The 11,921-nt window shown below is 40.3% G+C and overlaps 1 protein-coding gene across 12 annotated transcripts in view; it reads left to right on the forward strand.

The window, feature by feature from the left end:
* The window catches only part of LOC109924869 (septin-5-like), a 155,271-nt gene that overhangs the window by 33,826 nt on the left and 109,524 nt on the right, over positions 1–11,921 (forward strand). Inside the window, exon 1 of one of the 12 annotated variants that reach the window (XM_048612739.1) lies at positions 6,797–6,934. The exons of the other annotated variants lie outside the window; for them this stretch is intronic. The gene's annotated coding sequence lies outside the window, so the exon portion shown is untranslated. Of the gene's footprint in view, positions 1–6,796; positions 6,935–11,921 lie in introns of those variants that run through there. 12 annotated transcript variants of the gene reach the window in all.

Here is an 11,921-nt window from a genome sequence, read left to right on the forward strand (position 1 = left end):
ATCATCCTGTACAATTATGGCTGATTTTCCACCTCAACACTGCTTTTCAGCACTAGCTGCATATCCCTTAATTGTCTTGGTATGCAAAAATCCATTAATCTCTGTTCTAAATGTAGGTATAGCCCCTAGAGAGCTAATAGTCACTTTGCCTTGATTTTATGAAAACTGCAAGTATGTGTGAGGCATGCACATGAAGTTTGTTTCTCTGGTTAAGCTAAGGATTAGCATTTAGGATGAGGTTGAAGACTTGCTCGCCGAGCCGGTGTGTTTGGTTGCAGATGTTTCATCACCCTGCTAGGTAACATTGTCAGTGCGCCCCTGGTGAAGTGTTGGTGTTCTGTCCCACTTGTTATTTATATACCTCGGTTTGCTGGGGTGGTTGGTATCACTTCCGGTTTTGTTCTTCACTGGTTTGTATATCGGGTCCAGTTCAATGTGTTTGTTGACGGAGTTCTGTTTGGAATGCCAGGCCTCCAGGCATTCCCTGGCATGTCTTGTGTTCGACTTGTGCTGTTATGGACGTGTTGTCCCAGTCGAATTTGTGTCCTTCTTTGTCCATGTGTATTGAGACCAGTGAGAATTGGCCATATCTCTTGATGTCTAGTTGGTGTTCATGTATCCTTTATTGCCAGTTTTCTTCCAGTTTGGCCTATGTAATGTTTCTCACAGTCCTTGCATGGTATTTTGTATATTACATTAGTTTTATTGGTTGTGGGTATGGGGTCTTTTTACATTCGTCAGTAGCTTTTGCAGGGTGGTTATTGGTTTGTGGGGCTACCCTGCTGGCTCAGGGTCTGAATAGTCTTGTGGTCATCTCTGAATGTCCCTGATGTACGGTAGGATGACTAGTGTCTGGCTGTGTGTGTCTTCTTGCTGTGTTCTGTCGCAGAGATAATGGCAGATTGTGGTTTTTGGGTATCCATTCCTTTTAAAAGCTCTGAAGTGCTCCTGTTCTGCTTTGCACAATTTCGGGTTGCTGCCGTGTGTTGTGACTCATGTGAATAATGTCCTGATGCAGCTCCGTTTATGGGTGTTGGGGTGGTTGCTGGTGTAATTAAGTATCTGGTCCGTATGTCTTGTTTTTCTGTGTACGCTAGTCTGGAGTTCCCCGTTATTCTTACGTTCTACCATTACATCCAGGAAGGGTAGTTGGTTATTGTTCTCTTCTTCTTTTGTGAATTTTATTCTGGTGAGATGTTGTTTATGTGTTGGTGGGTTTCTTCTAGTCTTGTGCATTTGATATTCATGAAGGTGTCATCTACATAGCGGACCCAGAGTTTGGGTTGAATAGTGGGGAGCGCTGTCCATTCTAACCTTTTGCATTACCGCTTGTGCAATCAATCCTAACACTGGGGGTCCCATTGGTGTTCCATTGATTTGTTTAAATATATGGCTGTTGAAGGTGAAGTTGGCTGTGAGGCACAGATCCAATAGTTTCAGCGTGCTGTCCTTGTTGATGCTGTTGGTGTCGTGGGGTGTCTGCCTTCCTGATTTTTGTCCAGCGCTGTGGCAATTGTCTCTTTGGCTGGGCCGATGTTTATGGATGTTAATAGTGCTGTTACATCAAAGGATTTCATTATCTCGTCCTCTCTACCAGAAGCGGTAATGCAAAGGTTAGAATGAACAGAAAGACAACACATATGGACCAGATACTTAATGACACCAGCAACCACCCCAACACCCATAAACGGAGCTACATCAGGACATTATTCAAATGAGCTACAACATTCTACAGCAATCTGCAATTATGCAAAGCTCAACAGGAGCACTTAAATGGAGTTTTTAAAAGGAAAGGATACCCAAAAAGCACAATCCACCATTGCCTCCTCAATAGACAACAATGGCCAGGCACACTAGTCATCCTACCGTACATCAGAGATGACCACAAGATTACTCTGATCCCTAGGTGTCAGGGTAGTCCACAAACCAACAACCACCCTTTGACAGCTAATGATGAATGTAAAGGATCCCATACCCACAACTAATAAAACTAATACCATGCAAGGACTGTGAGAAACATTACATAGGCTGAACTGGAAGAAAACTGACAATAACGATACACGAACACCAACTGGTCACCAAGAGACACGACCAATTCTCACTGGTCTCTATACACACGGGCAAAGAAGGACACATTCAACTGGGACAACACATCCATAATTGCACAAGCCAAACCGAGACACACCAGGGAATTCCTGGAGGCCTGGCGTTCCAAACGGAACTCCATCAACAAACACGTTAAACTGGACCCCATATATAAACCACTGAAAAACAGAACCGGAAGTGATACCAACTACCCTAACAAACTGAGGCATATAAATAACAAGCGGGACAGAACACCGACGCTTCACCAGAGTTGCACTGACTATGTTACCTAGCAGGGTGACGAACCGTCTGCAATCAAACCCACTGGCTCGGTCAGCATGTTTACAACCTCGTCCACAATCCGAGCTACAAATCTTCTCAAGAAACTTTAAGCAATTGGGATTGTATTTTGTGATTTGAACTATAATTTGCCAACAAAGATGATGTTTAGTTAAGTGTCTTAATTATTTATTACAATAAATGCCTTAAAATGTGAAATCCGGGTGTATAAACTGGATTTGAATTGTTTGGGGAAGTTTCAAAATATCAATTTTTAATTTTTTTTCTTTCTTTTCTGTTCTTTTTCTCCCTTTCGTAATCCAATGTTTCATTCCTTGTTTTACTTATACTTGTTCAACATTGACTTCACCTACTGTAATTCATACACCTCAATCCTTTCTCTGTTCATTTTCTCTCCTTCCTCTCTCAATTTCTCCATGTGTTCATCTCTTCAGTTTTGAAGATCATTCGGATGCTCACTAAATTCCCCATGCTATTGCCCTGATAATTGGTGTCAGCTTGTACTTCTAGCAATTTTGTGGGCAAGATTTCAGAAACCTAATTATAAGTTTAACTGACAACCAATTCCAACAAAGTTTAAAACTAAAACAGAAATTGCTGGAAAAACTCAGCAGTTCTGTTAGCATCAGTGGAGAGAAAAGAGTTACGTTTCAAGTCCAGTAACCCTCCTTCAGAATGTGTATTTTTATGCGTATTATATATGCAAGGTCTTTTAATTTATTCACGTGTGGGGTATGATCATTACTGACAAGGACAGTGGTTATTGCCATCCTGACTACCTTTTTGAGAAGTGTTGAGTAGCTTGCTAGGCCATTTCAGAGGGCTGATGAAATCCGCAGTTTTGTTATGGGTCACACACAGACATACCTGATGACAGAATCCCTTCCTGAGAGTACGTTCATGCATCAGATGTGATTTACCACATATCCTGGTAGTTTTGTTCTAGATTATTCTAGATTAATGGACATGAACACTTACGTAATATGCTCAACCCAAATGTTTTATTGCATGCGTGTGTGTGTTTATTATCTGTATATTGCTATTGGCCTGTGACTTTATCACACAGAATTCAGCGCTGTAGCATTGTTAGTGCCAGAACTGTGTAAGCCTGGGCATCAGTAAATATTAGTCCAACAGTTTCTGGTCAATTCTGGTACAGTTGCCAAGCTCGTAAACATTCCAGTGTGATTGGCCCATGTGTATGATAGAAACATTAAAGATACAGAGTAAGCAGATTGTGATATCAAATGGAGACTTTTGCTGACTCGATACCCAACCTTACAGGTCATCGTCACATCCCATGTGACAGTATCCCTGCTGAATGTGTGCTCAAGCTGCACTAGTAGTATTCTTCAAGGCTGGAGCATCCAGCTTCTAAGTTTCTTTTGCTGTTACTGAGTTGATGGAAGTATGATGTTTACAGTTGCTATAGGATTTTGCAAAAGGATTTTGATTCAGGAGGGAGGGTGCTGGACTTTGACAAGAAGGCTAGAGGAGTTTTAAAACCTGATAGCAGGAATCCTGCTATCACCAATGGGAGCTCTGACTGCTGTTTCTCTTGGCCTGCAGCCTGATGGGGACATGGAGCAAAGGCAGTGGAAATGCGAGCTGTAGTCAGCAAGAGGAGGACAGGGCTCCTCATTGGATGCTCTACCCACCAGCAATTGTCGGGGAGCACTTTGCTACCTCCAGTGCAGCTAAGGGGCGGATCTGAGATAGTTACCTATTACCAGACCAACAATAGTGCTACTAGTGCCTGTGACAGTCACCCATTGATTCTGTTGGGTGACTGAAGGTGACACTGCCAGGATTTCACAGTTCAGTATAGTATATTGTCACATCAGGTGATCTGTATGCCAGGAGAGAGGCCATCAGCATCCTCTATCTAACCACAGAAATAAAAAGTGTAAGATTTTCCAGCACCATGGAGTTTCTAATGCTTGTTGTGATATGATGTGCATACACGTGTATAAGGGAGAAAGTTTAGACTGGTGTCAGTCTTAATGAAAGAGGAATATAATACTGCACTTGTGTGACTCTGGAGATGCTGAAGGAACAATACCACAGCCGAATCGCACTGTGTGTATTTTGATGCACCTTGTCTCAGTGAATGCCCGCTAATATGACAGCAGCCATGTTGGCTTTGTTCTGTGCCAGCCAGCTGTTCCTACCGTACTTGAGGCACCACTTTGAACCAGTGGCTAGCTTCTTTCTGATGAAGACCACTCACTCAAACACCAGCATTGTGACTCCCCTCTCTCAAACGACTACGTGTGGCCCTTCAAAAGAGTTTCATCAGCTGTCATAGTCCAAATGCACGCTCCCTTTGAGGCAGGGTCTAGCAGTACAATGTGCTGTTCAGGTACGTTCCTGGACCACATTGCTGAGCATGTAGCCAGTTAAAGTGCAATTTTTCACCGAGTTGATGTTCTATAATCATTATAATGAGGAAGCAACTTGAATTTTGCATGCTGTCTGTCCCAGACTGCCTAGGTGTATGGTAATTGTGTCTTGTGTTTACTGCACATGTGAATGGGCCAGATGGAGTTTTCAGATCTTGTTTTCTCTTTCTCCAAAAACTCTTACACTCTCAATTGTTGTGATATTTTGTTGGAGCAGAGTAAAAGCTGTGATCTCCTTGTACTTGTACTTGTTTCTGACACTGTTGTGGCAGCCTAATTCTCCACAAACCAAGGCTCAGGAGCGTTTGTGAGCTGTGACATTTGTAAGACTGACGTAGAACTGAAGTCCCAGACAGCAGGGCAGAACGATAGTCATATAGTATTGCAGACACCACCAACAAGTTACAGCAGGGGCTTAGTAGATGATTTCCTTCAGAATGTTTACTTCATTTTGTTTTGTAGTCACAGGTTTTATTAAGATCAAGCACGTAGAATGATGTTCAAGTGCATCCAAAACTTTGTTAGAAGTTAGTTTCTCAAGTGATAGCATTGTTTACAAGATAGTTTAATTGCGTTTATTAGCGAATCACAGTCAAACACTAGAGCCCAATAGACGTGCTGTGTATTTAATCAACATTCCTCAATGTTGAACCGGATGAGTATGTGCACCAGCAGAAGCCCCAGTGGAAAGTCTCTCATTGTTCACCAGCCTCCTATACAGCTTTGTGATCACCAGACTGCAGAATTTTTTCCATCTCCTTCTGTTGGTTCTCGTACTCATCCTTTACAGCTGCTTTTTGTCTAGCTAGCTGATAACTTTATTGCATTTGTCCAAACTCTTCTGCTCGTTATCATCTCCCACTTTGCCCTTTAGCTTCTCGTCCTCAGATGTAGCCTTCATGTTGAATTAGCTGTCTGAGAACATAACGTGAGAATTAGGGGGAGGATTTGGTTCTTCTGTCACCACTCAGTGTATAATCACAGCTGATCTTCCAATGCCACTCTACCTTCCCCCATGATTCCCATGAACCCAAGTCACCTTTTTTTTTCCAAAATGTTTTGTAATTTTTGGGTCTGGGACTGTTGAAGGTAAGATACAGGAGTCCATGGGTTTTTTTTAATGCAAGAAAAATTTACATTATAGCTAACTGTTTAGCTGATGTGAAAAGAACGTATTTACAGCTTCTGCTCCCTTGTAGACTACTCTAGCTATTCACATGACTGACCATCATGTATGTTTTTGCTGTCAATCCCATTATACTACATCTCCCCCAACAAGCCCTTTGTTCCAAACATATTTACATCTCCACCTCCAACCCCCTCCCAGCAAGTCTCAGATTTCACAGGGTTAGTCTCTGATGTGCCAGTCTCTCTGATCTAGCTATGTTCTCCTCTTGAGCTCAAGGATGTTTATTCTTTCCTATCTATTGGTGTGAGTATTCTTCTCCTAGGAAGAGCTTTCTTCTGAATACTAAACCCAATTTTCTTTTTTTGTTGTTGTTTAATGCTGTTGGCATTTCTCCTTATGATCTGTCTCAGCTATTTGTGATCTTTGTTTTTTTTAAATAATCATACCATGTCTCTGTCTCTCCCTCCCTCTCTCTGGCGTTTTTATCCATATTCTGGGCCATGGGCTTAAGCTCTGATAGTTCTTCTACTCTGTGTCTGTTATTGTGCATCATGTAGAAATGAACATTGAACTGGTTTCATTTGGTGTAAATACATATATACAAACAGCCACTTGAGGGGGCTGTTATACTGCTCCCTCTTTAAAAAGTATGTTGCACAATGTTTAAAATTGCATTTATATAGATCTCTACTGATTTGTAAATCTACGTTAACCACTGTATTTCTATTCCTAAGAGAGTGCCTCCTTTCTTGACTCAAACTTTCTGAATTTGAGGAACGATCTTGAGCTATCTTGACTCGAGACTGAGGAAATGTTTTCTTTAACTAGACTTGATTTTATCCTTTGATCTTCAGTGAATTTTCCTCTTCCTCAGACATGCCTCTATGATTCTGATTTGGATCTGAACGGGTTATGGGCACAACTTGTGTTGAAGCAACTATTATTTGAATTCCAACTATTCCACCTTGTTAGACTCCGTTTGATTCTTCCCAACTCGCTTCTTCATGAACTTCTAAAGGTAAAACATGATTTACTTGTAATAATCTAACCCTTTCACCAACCAGTATCTTAATTAAATATATTCATGGACTGCATATTTGTTGGATTCTGGCCACATCAATAACTTAGGATATCCTTTCATTATAACCTTCTGAGTCAACTTCAGACTACATTTGTCTCATTCTCTCCATCTCATAACTCCTCCTTCGGTCAAAATTGTTTTTCTTGTACTGACTCAACTAAATATGGCTTCAGCAACAGACCTCATTCTCGACAGTCTTTGAAGAATCGATCCAGCTGACGTTCTCCCAATGTGAGGTGTGATGAGCTATTTGGTTAGCTCAATGACTGTATGGCTGGTTTGCAATGCAGAGTGAAGCCAAAAGTGTAGGTTCAATTCCTACACCAGCTGAGGACACCATGAAGGACTGTCCTTCTCAACCTCTTGCCCTCGCCTAAGGCGTAGTGATCTACAAGTTAAACCACCACCAGTCGCCTCTCTCCAATGGTAGAACAGCCTGGTCCATTATGACTATGGTGGCTTTGCCTGTTAGGATAAATAAACAGACAAGACATTCCCCAGCTTGTGAATCAATGACATTTGAAATTTTCTTCATTTTTGTATCTTGCATTTGTTTGACAAAAGGAGGATTAACAATATACTCCATGTTCTTCTGCCTCACTTCAAGTAGTGGAACACTGTTTGTCCCTTCATTCCCATGGCATTTGAAAAGTCTTTTGAACAAAACTAAGATCCATTGACAGGTTTCAATTTTGTCTGGAAACCATAAGCAGCAATCAAACTACCCAAAATCTGTAATGTTTTGCTACTTGTTCAATTTATTGCAAACAATGAATAGCTATTACCCTTCAAATTCTGCAATATTAAGTGCTGGCCATCTCTATGGCTGGAAATGTCCCGATGGTGGCCTCTTTTTACTACAGCTGTACACTATTTCACTGTACCTTCTGTGTTGTTATCTAATCCTGGCCACCAAATATAGCTTCTTGATTTTACTTTTTACTTTTTGTCAAACTCATCTGTCCGTGTTGATCATGAAGATCTCTAGGCCTGTAACTTTTTGAAATTATAACTCTGGCTCCTGGCATAATACAACTTATTTCTATGGATTTTAAAAAATGGCATGATTTCTAAATCCAAAACCTGTGTTGACTGTCCTTTGCAATATAGTTATGCACCATTCCCTTGGCAATTTTATGTCCCTATCAACATCATCTACTGTGACTGAAAACTCACCTACATGTGAAGAAAATACATCTTCCCTAAATCAGATAGGGATGGTAATCTAGTTATTGCATTTTATGATTATCAGTACTTGACATTTTATAAGTCAACAAAATCCATGCAGATCTCTGCATTCAGCCTGCAACAGAGGTGGGTACTGGGACCTTTTATGTTCAAATTATCTGCAGTGTCTTAGGATCAGTTTTGGTTGTGAAAGTATAACCACACAAATATATAGATTATCTTCTTTCTCCAAAAATCAAAAACAATACTTTACACTCTATTTGAATATAATTTCACTCATTGGCACTTAGAGAACATGATGTAAATGCAGTTGTTCTCTCTTTACTATTATCCAACACATGATAACAACACACACTGTACAGTACAAGCATTGTATCATCTTCCAAGTTATTTGTAGTCAACTTGAATGCTTTGTCACACTGCAAAATCATGGAACACACCTCTTTGAGAGTTTGCTCAATGAATGCAATGAGATTGCCAGATTTGGCATGAGTTTATTGTAATACATCATGAGACCCAAAAAGATCTGAGCTTGGAAATACTCCGAGGGTGTGCTGCATTGTTTTATTGCATGGACTTTACTCTGGGTAGGATGTAGCCCAACTTTAACTACCTGAGTGACCCATATACTCCAAGTGCTTTTCCAAACAATGGAGCACTTTCTTCAATCCACCATCATGGGTCTACTTTTTTGGAGTATGTCAACCAAGTAATACATTACTTTCTAAATTCCTTGCAAAATTTGCTTCATAGAAAAAAGTCCAGATGCATAAAATGGCAGGCTCTAAAACTGAAATAGGCCCTTGTGGGTAACAACACTCAAACAGATTTGACTCCTCATTTGATTCAAGTTTCGGATAGGTATTTACCAGATTTAATTTTGAACAAATCTGACCTCCTGAAACATAATAAACAGATCCTTGACTTTTGACTCATTGTCGAGTGGATTATATTCTAGTACATGATTTACAATTACTTCATAATTCCCACAATCTTACAGTAACATTTGCCTTTTGTATTACCACAATGGGAGTAGCCCAAATACTCTGTTCAACTTTTGCGATAATGTTCCCTGTCTTCAGTCCTCTTGCTTTATTTTCTCCAGGTTATAGTTCAACAGGTTTATTTGAAATCATGAGCTTTCAGGTGCACAGCTCCTTTGCCAGGTGAAGTGAGCTGTGCTCTGAAAGCTTGTGATTTCAAATAAACTTGTTGGACTATAACCTGGTGTTGTGACGTCTGCCTCTGTCCACCCCAGTCTAACACTGGCATCTCCAGATCATCATCATTTTCTCCTTTTTAGTGCATAACAACTGAGACGAGGTCGATAGCAATTTGCCGTAAAGCTGTCTTTTGGCCTTGTATCCTTGAATTGGGTGGCCCGTTTTACCAAACACCTAAAATAGCTTCAAGATCACATTATTTTGTGTTGTAGTTTTTTCTTCTGGGTAAAACCAATCACATTCGAATTTTAACTTCTGCATTTTTAACCCATTCCTAATGGATAAATTTTGACCATTGTAAATCAGTGGAACCATCATCATCTTATTCATTTGTGAGGGAAGTTCTCTTCTCCCTAACTTCCTTGCTTATGCGTGATTTCTCCAACAGACGCTGACTCAATTTTTGATAGGATGGCAATTCAGGAATCACACTGACTGATGTCCCAATAACAAACTGTCTGCTGAGGCTGCATCCAATATTACCTGGACTGTGATACCCTGTAAATTCCTATCGCACAGATCTCGACTGACCCCTCATCAGCCTGTTGCTTTTTGATACCATATGCAGTGGCTGCTGTTTCCTTCCTCCAGCACTTACAACATGTACCTCCTTCAGATGTTCCTCTTACAGCTGTAGTACGCCATGTTCATGAATGGTCTATTCTGTGCTTGATGTTGCCCTAATTATCAGTACAGGAATTTATAACTGCTTTTGTTGGGGCCTTCAGAATCGGCTACAATTTATTGACTTAGGGAGAAAACTGGCAGTTGTTAACTTTAGCCTTCTCAAGATTCATGTTCTATCACATCCTTATACAATATTGTTTAGCAAGCTGTATCAAAGAAAACTGTGGCAACGTTAGCAATCTATTTTGAAAGCCCTCACTTTGTAAGCCACGCTTGAATGTGTCCCACAATGGGCTTTCTTTAAATTCTCCAAAATTAAAATTGATAGCTTTTTATAAGCCAACATAAAACCTGACAATATCCTAAATGGGTAACTAATCCTTTGTTCCAAACAAAAAGCTTTCTGCAATCTTCTTGGGACTTATAGCAGTGCTGAACCTTACACAAAATGTCTGACAGCAGTATGCCTTTTGTTAAGCAAATTCTTAAGTGTTGCACTGACCTCTAGGCCAGGTTTGGTCAGAAATATCACCCTTTACCCTTCCCCCTACTGCCTGATTAATGACTGGATTATCAGCAACACTAGACAGTACTAGTAGTGAACGCATCTTTGAGTCTGTCAATTCTTCTACTGACTTGCTGAGAGCTAATCAAAAACCAATTTGTTTGGTTACAGACATTCACAACCCCATCTCATCACCAAATGTGATACTTCTACAGGACAGATGGAAACAATCAGGTTTACTCTGGTATATGCATATATAGAAATGGTCACACTGTAATATAAGGTTTTAATGTGCGTAGCGGATGAAAGCTGTACCCATCAGTGACTCTAACCTATTGTGCCATAATGAAAATCAATAACAACAGAACAAATTTGAGGTCTTTGTTTTTCCACATTAAAACTTTAATTGTTTGTAGCATTCCTTTAGCTTCTCTTGTTGTTTTGAGTGTCATGAGGTGAACTAAAAACATAAATAAAGTCAGATTCGTGTGCACAACTTTGGAACTACTCATTTACAAATTATAGTCCATTTTCTAGCACTGCAATGTCCAGACCTTGTGCTGAATAGTTATTTTGAGGTGATTATGACTTTCTGCTGTGATATTACACACACGGTTGACTTCAATGCATCTTGAATAATAGTCAGCAATTTGAAGGAACATATTTCCACTGAACTCAAGTAAATCTATTTCCAAGCACTCCCACAGCCTATGGGGGGGCGGGGGAAGAAAAGGCAGCAATAGTGGGTCTTTCTACTCTTGATTGTTTTTAAAACAAGGAATGCAGTCAGGAATCGTTTCTTCCACAGCGTGACCTCCATCTGGATTGTTCCATTGTAGAATACTTTTTAATATCCAAATATACTTGGTGAAGATTTTGAAGAAAATCATGTTGAATTACACTTGGTATATCTAATATCTCATTGTCACTAATGACTTACTAGTCTTCAATGATGTGCTCACACTGTTTAAAAGTACTGGCATAAATTCAGATTTTTGGGTAATATAATTTGCCATCGTTCCAGACAGTACTTCTGGATTCCAAATCATTCTTCATCCCATTCTTGGTCTTGCCTTTATTGCTTTTAACTTCCTATCAGCAGCTGATGCATTCTGTGTGGTTGAGAATGTGTAGGTTCCAAAGTCGTCAATATAGTTCTCCTGTTCAGTGTCATTGGTATCCTTCAGAGTGTGTACAATGGCTTGTGGTACATTCCCTGTATGTATATCCAGTCACTGAATCATACCAGAGATAGTAGGAACTGCAGATGCTTGAGAATCTGAGACAACAAGGTGCAGAACTGGATGAACACAGCAGGCCAAGCAGCGTCACAGGAGCAGGAAGGCTGATGCTTCGGGCCTAGACCCTTCTTCAGAAAATG

Source organism: Rhincodon typus, chromosome 26, assembly GCF_021869965.1.
Source record: "Rhincodon typus isolate 14 chromosome 26, sRhiTyp1.1, whole genome shotgun sequence".
Classification (NCBI taxonomy): Eukaryota; Metazoa; Chordata; class Chondrichthyes; order Orectolobiformes; family Rhincodontidae; genus Rhincodon; species Rhincodon typus.